This window comes from Pan troglodytes, chromosome 2, assembly GCF_028858775.2.
Source record: "Pan troglodytes isolate AG18354 chromosome 2, NHGRI_mPanTro3-v2.0_pri, whole genome shotgun sequence".
NCBI classification, from domain to species: domain Eukaryota; kingdom Metazoa; phylum Chordata; class Mammalia; order Primates; family Hominidae; genus Pan; species Pan troglodytes.
The window spans coordinates 70,037,537-70,056,995 of NC_086015.1; positions in this window are offsets into that span (position 1 = coordinate 70,037,537).

Below are 19,459 nucleotides of genomic sequence, written 5' to 3' on the forward strand. Positions count from 1 at the left end.
GTTTGAATCAAGCAGCTGAAGCTTGTGACTCATTCCCTCTATTAGGAATAATGGCTAATAAGCAATTAGGAAGAATTGATTAACATGTCTGAGCCCTTGGATAAAAAAATAGCTAAGTATAGAAGATTAACATTTCATTGCTGCGATGTGGCCCGAGTTTCACTTAATTCCCTGCAAAAGGACACAGAAACCTAGATGAGGTTTCAAAGCAAGGGCCAGTCATCATTCAGTATTCAAGGGGGATTGGTTCTAGGACCCTGGTGGGGAGTAAAATGCAAGGATGCTCAGTCCCTTTAATTAAATGGAGTATTATCTGCATATAACATATACACATCCTCCTGTATACTTTTTTCTTTATTTTTTATTTTTTAATGAGATGGAATCTCACTATGTTGCCCAAGCTGGGCGTGAACTCTTGGGCTCAAGCAATCCTCTTGCCTCAGCCCCAGCAAAGTGTTGGGATTACAGGCGTGAGCCACCACATCCAGCCACATCCTCCTGTGTACTTTAAATTATCTTTATATTACTTATAATACCTATCCAATGTAAATGCTGTATAAATAAAGTCAAACATCGCTTTATAATGGGGATACCTTCTGAGAAATGCATTAGAGTATTTCCTCATTGTTCAAACATCATAGAGAGCACTTATACAAACTTGGATTGTGTAGTCTACTACACACATAGGCTGGATGGTATAGCCTAATAGCCTGTTGCTCCTAGGCTCAAAGAAACCACCTTCTCTGTGAGGCCTATTATGAAGACTAATTTCAGGTATTAACATTGGAGATCCCTCAGTACCCCCTTATTGTGTGCCTTGGTGCAAGAGCCAAGGAAAAGGAAAGTAAATGCAAGTATGAAGAAACTGTTTTTGGACAAGAGGACAACATTGACATGTTCCTTTGGCTATTTAATAAATTTCGGCGACCCACTAGGGATATATGAATAAGCTGGGCATACACACCCCATAGACTTTAACAGAGTAGCGGAAAATAACAGTTAGTATTAATTTCTATTGAAAATCCTTTTATTTAGTCATTACTATATCCCAGGTTCTGTCCTAAGTTATTTATCATGATTTCATCTTTTAACTGTCCAAACAGTCTTGTGGGCTGCTCTAACGCTGCTGGTGGGTACACAGCTTGGTAATGCCACTTTGGAAAACTGCTTGGCAGTATCTTCCACGCTGAGTGTATGCAAACCCTATGACCCAGCAATTCTATTCTTCCATATATACTGAGCAGAAATGAATACATGTGTTCACCAAAAGACATGTTCTAGAATATTCATAGCAGCACTGCTAGTAATAGCCCCAAAATAGGACCTACCCAAATGCCCATCAACCTTGATTGATTGATCGATTGATATATATGTGTATATATATATTTTTTTGTTTGTTTGTTTGTTTGTTTTGAGATGGAGTCTCGTTCTGTCGCCAGGCTGGAGTGCAGTGGTGCAATCTTGGTTCACTGCCAACTCTGCCTCCTGGGCTCAAGGGATTCTCCTGCTTCAGCCTCCCAAATAATTGGGATTACAAGCCCACACCACCACGCCCAGCTAACATTTATATTTTTAGTAGAGACTGGGTTTCACCATGTCGGCTAGGATGGTCTTGATCTCCTGAACTTGTGACCCACCCGCCTTGGCCTCCCAAAGTGCTGGGATTACAGGCATGAGCCACTGCACCCAGCCAATTGACTGATTTCTTAGTTGATTGTGAGTTAATTAAAAGGCGCATTATTCTGAGTATTCTGAGTGGGCCTAAATTCCTCAGGCTGGAGCCCCTTTCGAAAGGGCCAGTAACTTCACGTGGAGGGATTTCCTTGCTCCTCTGAAGTGGTGATGCAAACGGCCTACGGAGAGGAGCGCTCAGCAAGGAACCGTGGGGCCCTTTAGCAGCCGAGAACAGACATTCGCTGACAGTCAGCAAAGAAGTGGGAAACTCAGTCTTAGGAACACAAGGAATCAAATTCTGCAAGCATCTATATAAGCTTGGAAGAAGACCCCAAGCCCCACATGAGGATGTAGCCTGGCTGACCCCTTGAATTCAGCCTTATGAGAACCCTGAGCAAAGAATCCAGGTAAGCCATGCCCAGACTTCAGACCTGCAAAAACTGAGACGATAAATTAATGTTGGCTGGATATAGTGGCTCACACCTATAATCCCAGCACTTTGGGAGGCTGAGGTGGGTGGATCACCTAAAGTCAGGAGTTTGAGACCAGCCTGAGGAACATGGCAAAACCCTGTCTCTACGAAAAAATAAAATTAAAAAAATACAAAAAATTAGGCCAGGCACGGTGGCTCACACTTGTAATCCCAGCACTTTGGGAGGCTGAAGTGGGCAGATCACCTGAGGTCAGGAGTTTGAGACCAGCCTGGCCATTATGGTGAAACCCTGTCTCTACTAAAAATACAAAAATTAGCTGGGCGTAGTGGCGGGCGGCTGTAATTCCAGCTACTCAGGAGGCTGAGGCAGGAGAATTGTTTGAACCTGGGAGGCAGAGGTTGCAGTGAGCCAAGATCATGCTACTGCACTCCAGCCTGGGTGACAGAGTAAGAGTCCGTCTCAAAAAAAAAAAAAAAAAAAAAAAAATTAGCCAAACCAGGCATGGTGGCAGGTGCCTATAATCCCAGCTATTTGGGAGGCTTAGGGAGAAGAATTGCTTGAACCTGGGAGGTGGTGATTGCAGTGAGCCGAGATCATGCCGTTGCACTCCAGCCTGGGCGACATAGCGAGACTCTGTCTCAAAACAAAAAAACTAAAAACTTACCAAACACCACCTTTTTCTCTAAGATGATATGTAAAAGTCTTTCATGTCTCAAATTCTTTGCATATGCTTAAAATGATTTTTATTCTGCAACTCCTAATTGAGAGGTAGTTGTTTCCTTGTCTTTCCTACTCATTAAAAAAATCTATACATTATGTTATAACTAGTTTCACTATCAACCTTTAAAAGGGTAAATAAATTATGGTATTGTGGTATATTCACACAGTGGAACACTATGCAGCAATGCAAATGAATCATCTGCAATTACATACAAAAGATGAGTATATTTCACAAACATTCCATTTTTATAAAGTTTGAAAAATACTGTTAGACACTGGGTAGTGGTTAGTCTTAGGGGATGGTGAGGCAGGCAGAATTCTAAGGTGGGGGACATGACACCTGCCCCCTAGGTTGCTCCCTCATATAAGCCCTGTCCCTTGAGTACAGGTGCAACCTGTGACTTAGTGGGGTATCCCTCCTGTTATTAAGGTCCCTAATCACTGAGGAGACTATCATGGGTTGACCTGTCCTAATCAGGCAAGCTCTTAAAATGAGCAGTTAGAGGTCAGAGACAGAAGTCACAGTGACAAGGTGCTTCTGGCCTGGAAGGGACCCACAGTTGTGAGCTGTATATGGGGGCAGGAACCACACAGCAAGGAACTGGGCAGCCTGTAGGAGCTGAGAGTGGGCCCCTGCCAACAGCTAGCAAGGGAGCTGGACCTCTGTTATACGGCCATAAGGAACTGATTCTGCCAGCAACTGCAACGAGCTCAAGTCCTGAATGAGAACCCAAGCCTTGGCTGCCACCTTGATTGCTAACTCGTGAGACCTGAGATCTATCTAAGCTGTGCCCGCACTCCTGACCCATGGAAACTGAGATAATAAATCTGTGTTGTTTTAAGCTACTCAATTTGTAGTAGCAGGTTACATCGCAGTAGAAACGTAACACAGAGGGTAGGGATGAGAAGGAGGCTACTGGGCATTGAGAGTGTTCTGTTTCTTGATCTAGGTGATGGTCACACGAGTATATTTAATTTGTGAAGTTTGTATTTTACACTTAGGATGTGTACACTTTTCTCTATGTATTATACACTTGATACAAAGTTGTTTAAAAATGAATCTTTTGAAATAGGTTGTGTATTATAATCTCTGCTCTACGGTTGAGGATATGGAAGCCCAGAGACACCCAAGCTCAGATCTGCCTGAATTCACTGTGCTCTGTGGTCTCTATTGTAGCCTACCCCTCTTGTTGATGGTCAGATAATATAACTATCCCCTTGGTGGTGCTACTTTTTGTAAAACACTAAAAAAACAAAAAAGGGGAGGGGAGTAACTCTTCAGAATGAGTCAGACCTTTGATATATGTCGTTTTGATTATTCAGGGAGCCCTGATAATAATTACAGTCATTTTCTAGTGGTGCAGTAAGGGACCTCTGATAAATGTGACCTTTTATTGCTGTCCATTGCCCCTCCTCCTTCCGGGGACCGGCAACAAATATATCTACTAAAGATTCTGACTTTTGACCCTGCCTGTCAACAACTGAGAAGGAAAGGAGAAATAGAGAGGTAAGAGTTCACCCAAGGTGTGTTTGTTCAGGAAAAAGTATTTATTGCACCAGCACTTTCTTTAAAAAAATGCAACAAACCAAAAACCTAGCAACAGTCTTTCAAAGATTACCAAAATAATATTAATAAACAATCATTTAAACAGAATCAAACAACTTCAGAAATTATGCACGTAAAAGTTTAAAAATTATCCTCCTTAAAAATAACAACTACTGCCGGGCGCAGTGGCTCATGCCTGTAATCCCAGCAGTTTGGGAGGCCGAGGCAGGCAGATCACCTGAAGTTGGGAGTTCGAGACTAGCCTGACTAACATGGAGAAACCCCGTCTCTACTAAAAATACAAAATTAGCCAGGCGTGGTGGTACATTCCTGTAATCCCAGCTACTCGGGAGGCTGAGGCAGGAGAATTGCTTGAACCCCCCAGAGGTTGCGGTGAGCCGAGATGGTACCATTGCACTCCAGTCTGGGCAACAAGAGTGAACTCCATCTCAAAAAACAAACAAACAAAAAACCCCACAAAAACAAAAAACTGCACTATCCCATACAGTAGCCAAGTGTAGATATTGACCACTTGAAAGATGGTCTGAATTGAAATGTGCTATGTAATACACAGAGGATTTCAAATACTTAGGAAAAAAAGAATGTAAATATTTCAGTGGCATTATATTGGTTATATGTTAAAATCATAATTTTTAGACGTTGGGCTGCATAAGATATATTATTAGGAACTAGAATATACAAAATTTCATCTGTGACTCATTACATTTCCTTTTGGATGCATTAATCTAGTATATTGTAGGTTCTTCACAAAAGACATATACAAAGTAAAAAAACTAGGGCTTAAATTTTTTTTTTTTTTTGAGATGGAGTTTTGCTCTTGTTGCCCAGGCTGGAGTGCAATGGCATGATCTTGCCTCGCTGCAACCTCCGCCTCCCGGGTTGAAGCGATTCTCCTGCCTCAGCCTCCTGAGTAGCTGGGATTACAGGTATGCACCACCATGCCCAGCTAATTTTGTATTTTTAGTAGAGATGGGGTTTCACCATGTTGGCCACGCTGGTCTCGAACTCCTGACCTCAGGTGATCCGCCCATCTTGGCCTCCCAAAGTGCTGGGATTACAGGCATGAGACACTGTGGCGTCCTAGGGCTTTAATTTTATAGCATCATTATTAGTTTGGTTTTGTTTATTGTTGTTTTAAGAGATAGAGTCTCCCTATGTCACCCAGGTTGGAGTACAGTGGCACAGTCATAGCTCACTGTCACTTCAAACTCCAGGGCTCAAGCCATCCTCCCTTCTCCTCCTCCTCCCAAAGGATTACAGGTGTGAACCCCTGGGCCTAGCCCATTATTTGTTTGTTTATTGTTGATGTTTTTGTTTGTTTGTTTTTGAGGCAGGGTCCTGCTTTGTCACCCAGGCAGGAGTGCAGTGGTGCCAACATGGCTCACTGCAGCCTCAACCCCCTAGTCTCAAGCAATCCTCTCACCTTAGGTCCCGATATAGCTGGAACTACAGATGTAAGCCACCACACCAGGCTAATTTTTGTATTTTTTGTAGAGTCAGGGTTTCACCATGTTGCCCAGTTGGTCTCAAGCTGCTGAGCTCAAGCGATCCTCCCGTCTCAGCCTCCCAAAATGCTGGGATTATAGGCATGAGCTTCCATGCCCGGCCTCATTACTTATTTTTTTAATTATCTTTTTTCTGATTACAAATGTATCATAACATAGTAAAAAAGATTGGAAACACAGAAAAGCATACATTAGAAAGCAAAAGCTCTCCTTTAAGCTGAATCATTTTAATTAACATTATAGCCTATATTCTTATAAAATATATATATAACTACATACTGTATATGATTCATTATATAAACGTTATTTTGGCTAAATGTATCATGGAGTTCTTTCTATAATAATATGTAGGTAGATAGTTCACTATGTAAATGTATTTATTTCCCCAATCTCTTATTGATTTAGGTTGAGTTTTTTCTTTCTTATGAAAACTGCCATTGCTACTGATGATCCCATGCATACATCTTTTGGTACTTGTTCAGTTATTTCCTTAGGATCCATTCCTAAAAATAGCATTCTTGGGTCAAAAAACAGAGATGACAAATTTTAGATTCCTACAGTGCCTTGTTAGTTTGTGTTTTACTCTTAACAGTAAGCTCTCAGGCTTAGGGACCATTTATTTTTGGTGTATTGCACCCTGCATGGTTGTGGGCAGGGATCATCTCTTATGGGTTCCCCTCTCACTCCCCACTTCCATACCCTTTTCAGCTTTTGAACAAGTTGAGGCTAAAAGATGGTTCAGGTTTTGATTCTTTTTTTTTTTTTTTTTTTTTTTGAGACAGAGTTTCCCAGGCTGGAGTGCAATGGCACGATTTCGGCTCACCACAACTTCCGCCTCCCGGGTTCAAGCAATTCTCCTGCTTCAGCCTCCCTAGTGGCTAGGATTACAGGCATGCACCACCATGCCTAGCTCATTTTGTATTTTTAGTAGAGATGGGGTTTCTCCATGTTGGTCAGGCTGATCTCGAACTCGCGACCTCACATGATCTGCCCGCCTCGGCCTCCCAAAGTGTTGTGATTACAGGCGTGAGCCGCTGCGCCTGGCCCAGGTTTTGATTCTTTAGAAAAGAAGTTGGTTGGTATCCTTAGGGAAGAATGTAATTGAAATGACCATGGACTTTTAAAATTCTTGGTCCTGAACCATCTCCTAGGGCACTGTCCAGCTTACAGGTGGCTGCTGTAGGCTCAAGTGCTGCTGTCAGTTTCAACCAGTTTTGAGCTAAGTGGTGGAGTCCCACATGGCTCAAGAGTGCAACCTATGGCCAGGCGCAGTGGCTCATGCCTGTAATCCCAGCACTTTGGGAGGCGGAGGTGGGCGGATCACCTGAGGTCAAGAGTTCGAGACCAGCTCGGCCAACCTGGTGAAACCCTGTCTCTACTAAAAATATAAAAATTAGCTGGGTGTGGTGGTGGGTGCCTATAATCCCAGCTACTCGGGAGACTGAGGCAGGATAATTGCTTGAACCTGGGAGGCGGAGGTTGCAGTGAGCCAAGATTGCGCCACTGCACTCCAGCCTGGGTGACAGAGCAAGACTTCATCTCAAAGAAAAAAGAGTGCAACCTAAGTGTAATGACTCCTTAGAAGGGGGCTGTGGGCAAGGCAAGCACTGACACTAGCTTGTTTGGTTAAGTCCCTTTGATTAGGACCATATAAAGCAAATTATTAATGGAGTACCATGATCATTTTCACTGTGGATGAATCTGTGAATGTTAATAAATGTTTGGTGTAAGAGAAATCTCATTGCAACACAGATAGTTTCAACCTCCTTGCCAAGTGCTTGGGGCTTGGTGTCTACTCTAGAAATGTTATTATGTTGAATTGACTATGAAGAAATACTAAATATCAACTAGCCAGGCACAGTGGCTCATGCCTACAATTCCAGCACTTTGGGAGCCTGAGGCGAAAGGATCTCTTTGAGGTCAGGAGGTTGAGACCAGCCTGGGCAACATGGTGAAACCCCGGCTCTACACAAAATACAAAAAATTAACCAGGGGTGGTTACTCGCGCCTTCAGTCCCAGCTACTCAGGAGGCTGAGGTTGGGGGATGGCTTGAACCCCAGAGGCAGAGGTTGCAGTGGGCAGAGATTGTGCCACTGCACTCCAGCCTGGGAGACACAGTGAGACCCTGTCTCCAAAAAAAAAAAAAAAACAAAAGTGAACTAGCCCTAGCACTGGTAGGATCAGGAACCATAACGTAAGATAGCTAGTCATATCACATTCTAGAAATGTGCTTCAGTCCTACCATTTGAACAATTCTAGGATTCAAAACCACAAGATTAATGGTCTTTATGATATATTTTTTTCATGGGGAAAAATGAAAATGTCAGCTACCAGAGTTCTAATAATACTTTTATCATCAATTCATAGCAATCTTACTGTGTTACCACTTCAAGGAGTGCCTGGAAATTAGTATATGCTCAATTGCTCTAATTAACTGAAATGAATGCCATGTACCCAATTATTATGCTAGTAGAATGTGTCAGTTTATTGAAAATATAAAGCTATTCTGTACTCTGGAAACCTTTTCTTGGATGACAGATATATAGCTCTAGAAATTAAAACCCCATAGGTTAACATTCTGTACAGTTTTTCATGTTTTTTTTTTTTTTTTTTTTTTTTTTTTTTTTGAGGCAGTCTCACTCTGTCACCGGGCTGGAGTGCAGTGGCTCCATCTCCACTCACTGCAACTTCTGCCTCCTGGGTTCAAGTGATTCTCCTGCCTCCACCTCCCAAGTAGCTGAGATTACAGGTGCCCACCACCATGCCCAGGTAATTTTTGTATTTTGTTTTTTTAGTAGAAATGGGGGTCTCACCATGTTGGCCAGGCTGGTCTCAAACTCCTGACCTTAAGTGATCTGCCTGCCTCAGCATCCCAAAATGCTGGGATTACAGGTGTAAGCCACCGTGCCTGGTTGAGACTTTTTTTTTTAAACTGGCAACATGGCATCCACTAGAGCACAATGGAAATGTTCTTAGAAGGGCTTGAATAGTTTCTTCCAGACTTTGGAGGAAACCTGACTTATATGGAAAAGCCTTTATATGAAACAGATGCCTAATCTATAAATCAGCCACCCTGCAGTAAGGGAGATGACATTTTAAAATAAATTATTGTGGATCCAGGAAGTAAAAGTGTGGATGAACAAATTTTTATTGTCTTCTGGGCATAGGAAACATCTTATCAGTCATCTGTTTGGGACGATCTTCCCCCCGATGCTTATTAAGGGAATTGGTGATGAGGAAAGAGTCGAAAGTTCTGTCTAGAAACTTGTTCTCTGACCTAACAAGGCACTTCTCAGGTTTGACAGGAACAGCGGCAGAATTGTGGACTTTTCCAGCTTTGTCAAGAAAGCGCTGCTGTTGTGTTTGGGTTTCAGTTTCAAATGTAGTCCCCCAAAGGAAACTGGATTAGAGTAGTTTGTAGAGTTCAGAGAAGGAATACATTTATAGTTGTTGGGTTTTTTCCTTTTCTGTCGAGCTCTTCAGTGGGTCTACTTTCTACTTCCCATTATAAAAATGAACATTTTGGCGGGGCATGGTGGTTCATGTCTCTAACTGAGGCAGTTTGGGAGGCCGAGGAGGGAGGATCACTTGATACTAGGAGTTTGAGACCAGCCCCGGCAACATAGCAAGACCCCGTCTCTACAAAAAAATAAACAATATTAGCCAGGTGTGGTGGCGCACCGTCTGTAGTCCCAGCTACTCAGGAGGCCGAGGTAGGTGGATTGCTTGAGCCCAGGAGTTTGAGACCAGCCTGGGAAACATAGGGAGATCCTGTCTCTATGAAAAATATAAAAAGTAGCTGGATGTGGTGGTACACACCTGTGGTCCCAGCTACTCAGGAGGCTGAGGTAGGAGGATTGCTTGGGTTTGGGAATGGAGGCTGCAGTGAGCAGTGATTGTGCCACTACACTTCAGCCTGGGTGACAGAGCAAGACTCTGTCTTTTGTCAAAAAAAAAAAAAAAAAAAAAAAGGAAAGAAAGAAAGAAAGAAAAATTTCATTGTTTTCATGTCATTTCTTGACTGTTTGATAGTTTTCTGATAGTCAGCTAATGATCATTGTCTCTGCACCTGAAAGCCGCAAGTTCATTCATGTATTCATTGGTTTAGTAAAAAGTATTCATTTAACTCTGATGGAGAGGAAGACATATGGCTGGCCACCCGGGTTATAGTGATGTTTATAGAAGGCATGCCCCATCTTCAAGGTTTACAACCTAGCAAGGGGCCATAAATACAGTATATCCAAAGTGACAGGTAATTCAAATATGAGTTCCAACTGATTTTGGAAGTCTTTTTTCATTTTAGAAGACATTAATCATTTTCTTTAGCTTGATTTAATTTTTTGAGTTGATAATTTAGTCACATGGTTCAAAAGTAAAAGTGAAATCAAAAGTCTTACTCTAATTCCTGACCCAACCTACCTAATTTCCTACCCTTCGGCCTCCTGTATGTAACCACTCTTATTAATTTTCTGCATAGCCTTCTGGTATTTATTTTTGTGCAGATATAAATATATTCTTATTTTCCCTCCTTTTACGTAGAAGTTCGCATACTATATTACTGTTTTGCATGCTACCTTTTTCACTTAATTGTTTTCCTGTGACATTTCACAGGGCATAGGGAACTTCATTCTCTTTTTCATAGCTGTGAATATTGTGTAGAAGTACTGTGGCTTATTCACCCACTCATCTCTAGATGAATGTTTGGGTATTCCCAGCCTCTGGCTCACACACAACTCTACAATCGATACAAGGGTGTATCTGAAACTTCATGTAGTGCTGGTTTAGGTTTAGCTGTAAAACAAATTCCCAGGAGTGAAATTGCTGAGTAAAAAAATAAATGCATTTGTAATTTTGATAGGGATTGCCAATCAGCTCCCCAAAGCGTTGCACCATTTTGGACTCTCACCAGCAATGGATGAGAGTGCTTAATTCTACTATTGATTATAAGATATGTTGTAAAACTTTTGGATTGGGTATTTGCCAACTTGATAGGGAAAAAAATGATATCCCTGCATAGCTATGATGTGGATTTTTCTAATTAAAAGTGAGGTTAGGCCAGGTGTGTTGGCTCATGCCTGTAATCTTAGCACTGAAAGGCTGGGGTGGGTGCACTGCTTGAGCCGAGGAGTTTGAGACCAACCTAGACAACGTGGTGAAACCCTGTCTCTACAAAAAATAGAAAAAGTAACCAGCTGTGGTGGTATGTGCCTGTTGTCCCAGAAACTCAGGAGGCTAAGGTGGGAGGATCACATGAGCCCAGGGAGGTTGAGGCTGCAGTGAGCCATGATCACACCACTGCACTCCAGCCTGGGGAACAGAGTGAGACCCTGTCTCAAAAACAAAACAAAAATGAGATTAAATGTCTTTTTCTATGGTTAAGAGACCCTTATATTTTTTTTGTGTGACCTGTCAATGTCTTTTGGTCATATTGCTATTGCTTTGTTGATTTTTTTTCAAAATTTCTCAGAGGAAAATTTAGTCTTCTTCATGAACATTTATTCTAAAGATCTTTTTTCTTTCTTTCTTTCTTTCTTTCTTTTTTTTTTTTTTTTGTGAGATGTATCTTGCTATGTTGCCTAGGCTGAACTCACACTCCTGGGCTCAAGCAATCCTTCTCCTTCACTTCTCTAGTCTAAGCTAAATTCTCTGTATGTGTATACTTGTTTAACCCTCAGCAAGCCTGGGAACTGAGTATTGCCAGACTATTTTTAAAATGAGGAAACAGAGGTTCAGAATAGTTAAGTGACTTCAGGCCATACAGCCAGGCAGAGGCAAAACTGATGTCTGGAATCAAGTTGGTCTTACTGCTAAATTCTATCCTCTTAATTGCCCAGCTTTACTGTTTTTCTTAGGTGGATGCCAGAGTTAACTCATTCAAACTGGTTTTTGTTTCCCAAACACACAAGATGATGGAGGAGTGTGTTGCTGAGCTCATGTTTGGTGGTATGTGAGACTCCAGCTGGGATAAGAAACACACCATGTATAATCCACGCAGTGAATAATCCCCAGGGAGATTGATTGCACACTTCCCCCCTACCCCGGAAAGCCTTATGATAGTGTGACTGAAGCCAAGAAGAAACAGAAATGACACATGGCTGAAATTACACAGGAAAAGGATCACATTGAGGCAAGCGTCATAAGATGCACATGGCCACTGTGAACCAAGCATGTAAATCAAACATCACCAAAAGTGGTTCCCATTAGAGGCCCAGAAAAAATTTTAATGTTGCAGTTATTTCTGCTTCTCCTGCCTTAAAGGAGGTGTAATCACCGAATGAGCTCATCTTGCCCACTGTGCAGAAAAAACCAATTCACTGAGACAGTGGTATTATAATAGAGAAAGAGTTTAATTAACTTAGAGCTAGCCAAATGGAAGGATGGGAAGTTTATTACTCAAATTTAGTCTGTCAGAATTCAAAGACTGGGGTTTTTATGGACACTTTGGCTGGCGGGGGATAGGGAATGTGTGCTGCTGATTTATTGGGGATGAAATTATAGGAATGTGGAAAATGATCCTCTTGCACAGAATCAGCCTCTGGGTGGGGACCACAGGACCAGCTATCATGAGCCATGGGTCCAAGTGAAGTCAGTTGGTCACTAGAATGCAGAAGTTTGAAAAACATCTCAAAAGACCAACCTTAGGTTCTACAATAGTGATGTTATCTATAGGAGCAACTGGGGAAGTGGGACCTCCAGCACAGTAACCAATTATAGAAGGGCAAGTTACACTTACATTTTTAGCAAAATTCAAGCCACTCCTATAATTCTAATCTTGAGGCCTTTGTTTTGTTTTGTTTTGTTTGAGGCAGAGACTTGCTGTGTCACCCAGGCTGGAATGCAGTAATGCGATCATAGCTCACTGCAATCTCAAATTCCTGGGCACAAGTGATCCTCCTGCCTCAGCCTCCTGAGTAGTCAGGACTACAGGCACTTACTACCATCCCCAGCTAATTTTTAAATTTTTTGTAGGGATGGAGTCTTGCTTTGTTGTCCAGGCTGGTCTTGAACTCCTGAGCTCAAGCAATCTTCCTGCCTTGGCTTCTCAAAATGCTGGGATTACAGGCATGAGCCACTTTGCCCAGCCTGTGGCTTTTCATTAGTCTTACAAAGGCAATTTCAGTCCCTGAACAAGGAGAGTGTCAGTTTTAGGGAAGGACTATTATCATCCTTTCTTGAATGTTAAACCATAAACTAAATTCCTCCCATGGTTAGCTTGGCTTGTGCCTGGGAATAAGCGAGGACAGCCAGCCTGTGAGACTAGAAGCAAGAAGGAGTCAGCCACGCTAGACCTTCTCACTGTCATAATCTTCGCAAAGGCGGTTTCACAGGCTTCTGGGAAACCTGGATTATAGGAGGTATCTGAAGTCCATCGCCAACTTCTTTCTCAAACAGCTTGGCCAGCACCTGGAGATTTAGGAGTTCTTGGGAAAGATGCTTTCTCTTCCCAACTTTCTATGCTCATGCTGTGGATAAAAAATTGAGCGGGCCCCAAAAGAGCAAAATAGATGAAATCGTAGTTCATTTATGGCATTTGACAAATCTGCAAGATTCGATGCAAGTGCATTACTAAATGATTAAAACCCCAGGTTCTGCCCTCCGGGAATGTGTGAGAGTATTATATTACTTCTGAATAATGTAACCACTGCAGTTTTCTGCCAGTTCAAAAATATAGCCAAGATGCCCTTTTTCACTTTATTTACCAATGACATTCTACAAGCCATCTTCCTTGTAGCAAGTTTCCCTATTTTCTTTTGCTTTCGTTTATTATGATTTAATAAAAATTGAATCAGTGGATTTAAGCTTAATTAAAGCTACTGTCATGTTTTTAAGCAAGGTAGCAGGTATACATGAACGCATATGCTAACAAGATTCAGGAAGTGTCTCCTGGTACAGTCTCAGAGATACTGGGAATTAAATGGATCACTCACACATAGGAGGGGAGTCAGAATGGATTTGGTTTTGCTGAGAATTTAATTAAAGTTTTCATTAGGATATAGAAGTTCAGCATTCCCCTGAATAGTGTATGTTCAAAAGTGGAAAAAGTAGAGGAAATAGATTGTTGTTCCCAATGCTTCAGCTTGATGTGTTAGGAGAGCTTGCAATAGTATAACCAGGGAGATCTTTGGATTGTAAGCTGTATCATCGATCAGGGGTTGGCAAACTTTTCCTGTATCAGGCCTGATAGTAAATATTTAAGGCTTTGATGTTCATAAGGTCTTTGTTGCAGTTATTCATCTCTGCCGTTATAGTGTGAAAGAGTCAGAGACAACACATAAATGAATGGGTATGGCTTTGTGTCAATACAACTTTATTTATAAAAACAGACTTCAGGCACATCTTGGCCCAAAAGCCATACCTTGCCATAGAACAAAGCTTGGGTGCTTTCTTTCCTAGGTAGGAAATCCTGCACTGGGTAGTACCCTTAGATTGTAAGACAGTGCTTTCATTTGTAATGTGTATGATTGTCTCCAGCCACACAATTTTAGAACAAGTCACCAGCGAGAGGACCATGAACGTGGCCTTCACCATTTCTTTATTTCCATCGTCCTTCTTGCTCTCACCTCCTTTTATGCATGTCATTTATTTGATACTTCCTTTATCTCTGTCACGTGCCTCTATCTTTTCAGTTCATTTCTACTTTCCTGTTAACTCTAGAGATGGTATGAGGAAGGAGTTAGGCATTTGGACCCAAAGCTCACTCATACCTGGGTTCAAATCTTGGCTGAGTCACTTATTTAAGAAGTTTTTTGTTTGCTCGGATTATGTTTGTCTGTCTTTCAAATGAGGCTCAAGGTAGGTAATTCATAAAGTTACTGTGATGTTTAAAAGAATATGAATGATGCTTTACAAATTAGTAATCAATAAATGCTAAAGATACTCACAAAATATACCTAAATTGTTACTACTATACTTTGTAATTTCTGACATTCTACTTTTATGAATCAAATTCTCAATTTCTTCCAGACTTTCATATTTGTTTATGTTGGGAGCTGAAATGTCCTCAGAAGAAAGTAACTGTTTTGGTTATTATTAAGCTAGATGATGAGGGCCAAAACCACAAAATAACAGTGGCTTAGACAAGAGAAGCTGGTGTAGAAAGAATGGTGCCCAGTATCAAAGCCCCTTCCATCTGTGTCTCCTACTTCCATTCCAATGTGTCTGCTCCAGCTCCTCGAGCAGTTAAGCAATCAGAGAGGTCAGGGCAGAAAGGGCAGAAAACGAGAGGCTTCCATAGACAACCAGTGGCTCCCTCAGGCACTCTCCATCACATAAACCTGTTTTACCTTCTCCACTGACTGCAATCGTCTTGTGTTTTTGTTTACTTGTTTATTGTCTATTTCTTCTCAATAGAATATAAGCATCAGGAGCTCAGGGACTTTGTCTTATTTGCCACTGTTTTCCCCACACCTGATACAATGGCTGGTACTTTGTAGACACACACTCAACAACTTTCCTTCTTTCCTTCCTCCTCTCCCCTCCCCTTCCCTTCCCTTCTCTCTACTTTTATTTTAGATTCAGGGGGTACAAGTGCAGGTTTGTTACTTGGGTATATTATGTGATCCTGAAGTTTGGGTTATGAATGATCCTGTCACTCAGGTACTAAGCATAGTATCCACCAGTTTTTCAGCCCTTGCCCCCACTCCCTCCCTCCCCCATCCAGTAGTCCCCAGTGTCTATTGTTGCCATCTTTATGTCCATAAGTACCCAATGTTTAGCTCCCACTTACAGGTGAGAACATGCAGTATTTGGTTTTCTGTTTCTGTGACATTCACCATCTTTAGAATGAATTCCAGAGTAAAATTATTTTGCTTTGACATAATAAAAGGATATCCTTCAAAGTGTTTTGTGTGTAGTAGGTCCTCAGTGAAGCCACCTGGAATGAGCAATTGAACAATGAATATAATACCAGTCAGCTTAGATTAGTGTCAGATAATAATAATAGTTAACAATGATTACATGCCAAGGAATATGCAAAGTGTTTTACATGCTTTATCTCATTTATTCCTCCAGTAACCCAAGGACAGTAAGGAGTAATAGTTATCTCACCTTAATGATAAGAACATTAGATTTCAGGGAAGTTAAATACACTGCCGAAGGTACACCATTGGAAAAAAAACAAAACAACAACAACAACAACACAACAGACCCAGGACTTGCACTAGGTATATCAGATTTTAAGGCTGGTGGTCTTAAACAGTAGGCAGCCCACAGAGGACACTGCTAAACTATGTGAATCCATGAGTCCATTGAGATGATTTCCGGATTCCTGGACTAATTGCAATAGAAGATGTTTGAGGTGCAATAGACCAGTTTCTAATATGTGTGGCAAAGTAATACAAAGAAGCACTTTGCTAAGAAATTAGTCATTGTCCATTGACTTGACAGTGAGTCTGTCTGAACTTGTTCTATTATCTTGTTATGATTAGTGATAGATCAACTTAAATTAAAGGGAAAGTTAATGAAGTGAAACCCAAAAGTTAGCCAAAGGAGAAAAAAAAGTCAAGTTGATAAAAGCTGGACTTGAGGTTTTTCTTCCAATATTTGAAGTCTCATTTTTTTAAAAATAAAAAAGAACTAAGTGTCCAAAATTTTCTTTAATTAGGCATATTTTCCCTCAACTTTTATTTTAATTTCTCGGGTACATGGGCAGGATGTGCAGGTTTGTTACATAGGTAAACATGTGCCATGGTGATTTGCTGCACAGATCAACCCATCACCTAGGTATTAAGCCCAGCATCCATTAGCTATTCTTCCTCATGCTCTCCATCCCCACAGCCCCCCGACAGGCCTCAGTGTGTGTTGTTTCCCCTCATGTGTCCATGTGTTCTCATTGTTCAGCTCCCACTTACAAGTGAGAACATGAGGTATTTCAGTTTCTGTTCCTGCGTTAGTTTGCTGAGGATCATGGCATCCAGCTCTATCCATGTCCTTGCAAAGGACATTATCTTGTTCCTTTTTGTGGTTTTTAAAAAATAGCATGCAGCTAAATATGACCAGAGTTCAGGTTTTAACAATTACAGCTATAGAAAATAACTCAGAATTCATTTTTAAGAAAATAAAAGTCAAAATCTTCCTGTTTGAGGCAATGTGGGATGCAGGAAACGTTCTGGACTTGGAAGTTAGACACAGCCAGCTTGGCAATGCTTGCTTTGCCAGTTTCTGGCTGGGGGGCCAATGTCTTCTCATTTCCCTGAGACTTGGTTTCCTTATCTTTTAAAAAAATTAGAATGGTACTATAATTTCCTCTGCTATTAGGTCATGAAGGATCAACGCCACCACACCCGGCTAATTTTGTATGTTTAGTGGAAACAAGGTTTCACCATGTTGGCCAGGCTGGTCTCGAACTCCTGACCTCAAGTGATCTGCCTACCTTGACCTCCCAACATGCTGGGATTACAGACATGAGCCGCTGCATCCAGTTTTCTGGACTTTTATTAGGAGCCTAGCTCAATGTAAATCACTGAGCTTACTCCTCAACTTTTTTTTTTTTTTGAGATGAAGTCTCACTTTGTCACCCAGGCTGGAGTACAGTGGCGCTATCTCGGCTCACTGCAACCTCTGTCTCCCGGGTTCAAAGATTCTCCTGCCTCAACCTACTGAGTAGCTGGAATTACAGGCACCCACCACAATGCCCAGCTAATTTTTCTATTTTTGGTTGTGACAGGGTTTCACCATGTTGGCCAGGCTGGTCTCAAACTCCTGACCTTAGGTGATCTGTCAGCCTTGGCCCCACAAAGTGCTGGGATTACAGGCATGAGCCATTGTGCCCAGCCTTACTCTTTAACTTTACTTGGCTGAAGTAAATCTGTGTAGGTTTTTATCAACACTTAGAAAAATTCAGGAATAACGTACCTATAGCAAAGTGCATAAATCTTACGTGTTCAGTGCTCTGCATAATTTAAACATGTACACATGCAGCATGCAGTGGCTCATGCCTATAATCCCAACACTGGGAGGCTGAGGAGGGAGGATTGCTTGAGCTCAAGAGTTTGAGACCACCTGGGCAACATAGAGAGACTTTGTTTCTCCAAAAAAAAAAAAAAAAAAAATTAGTTGGGCATAGTGGCATGTACCTGTATTCCCAGCTACTTAGGAGGCTGAGGTGGGAGGATCGCTTGAGCCTGGGAGGTGTAGGCTGCAGGGATCCATAATGGCACCATTGCACTCTAGCCTGGACGACAGAATGAGACTCTGTCTCAAAAAATAAAAATAAAAATATCAGTAAGTAAATAAAGTATACAACCACATACCTCCAACCCAGAAGAAGATGGAGAATATTTCCAGCACCCAGGTTTCCTCATACTCTTCCTAATTGGTACTTCCTCCAAGGATAACTAATAGTTAAATTTTTTGTAACTTTTCATTTTGAAATAATTTCAGCCTTACAAAAAAATTGCCAAGTAGTATAAAGTATCCCTGCCTACCCTTCACTCACCTTTCCCAAGTCATGAAATACTTATAAAAACCAGGAAATTAACGTCAATAGAATTCTATAGACCTTATAGACCTTTCACCAATTTTTCCACGAATATCTTTTTTTCTGGTCCAGGATCAATGCCAGGTTCACACATTGTATCCTGTTGTTATGTTTCTTTAGCCTAATGCAATCTGGAACAGTTCCTCTGTCCTTCCTGTCTTTTATGATAGTTTAAGAGGCTTGTCAGTTATTTTATATAATATCCCTCAATTTAAGTTTGTGTGATGTTTCGTCATGATTAAATTCAGGCTATGCATTTTTGGCAATGCTGTGACAGAGATCTCATGCCCTTCTTAGTGCTTACTATCTGGAGGTACATGATGATGTCTCACTGGTAGTGATGTTAGCCTTGATCACATGATAAAGGCGATATCTTCCAGATCTCTCAACTTTAAAGTTATTATTTCTGCCTTTCTAATTAATAAATATCTTGTTGGGAGATATTTTGAAATGATGCAAATATCTTGTTACTCATCATACATTTACCTACTAATTTTAGCACCCATTATTGCTGTTTGCCAAATAGTGGTTCTCTACTTTGATCATTCCTTCTACATTTATGAATTGGAATTCTATTGTAAGAAAGAGGTATCCCTTCTCCCCATTTAATTTTTTTTTTTTTTTTTTTTTTAAGACTGAGTCTTGCTCTATTGCCCAGGCTGGAGTACAGTGACGTGATCTCAGCTCACTGCAACCTTTGCCTCCCAGGTTCAAATAATTCTCCTGCCTCAGCCTCCCGAGTAGCTGGGATTACAGGCACCCGCCACCACACCTGGGTAATTTTTGTGTTTTTAGTGGAGACGGGGTTTCACCATGTTGGCCAGGCTGGTGTTGAACCTCAAGTGATCCATCCGCCTCAGCCTCCCAAGGTGCTGGGATTACAGGCGTGAGCACCTGGCCTACTTTTTTTTTTCCGAGGCAGTCTTGCTCTTTCACCCAGGCTGGAGTGCAGTGGCGCGATCTCAGCTCAGTGCAACCTTCACCTTCCAGGTTCAAGTGATTCTCGTCCCTCACCCTCCTGAGTAGCTGGGACTACAGGTATGCGCCACCACGCCTGGTTAATTTTTTGTATTTTTAGGA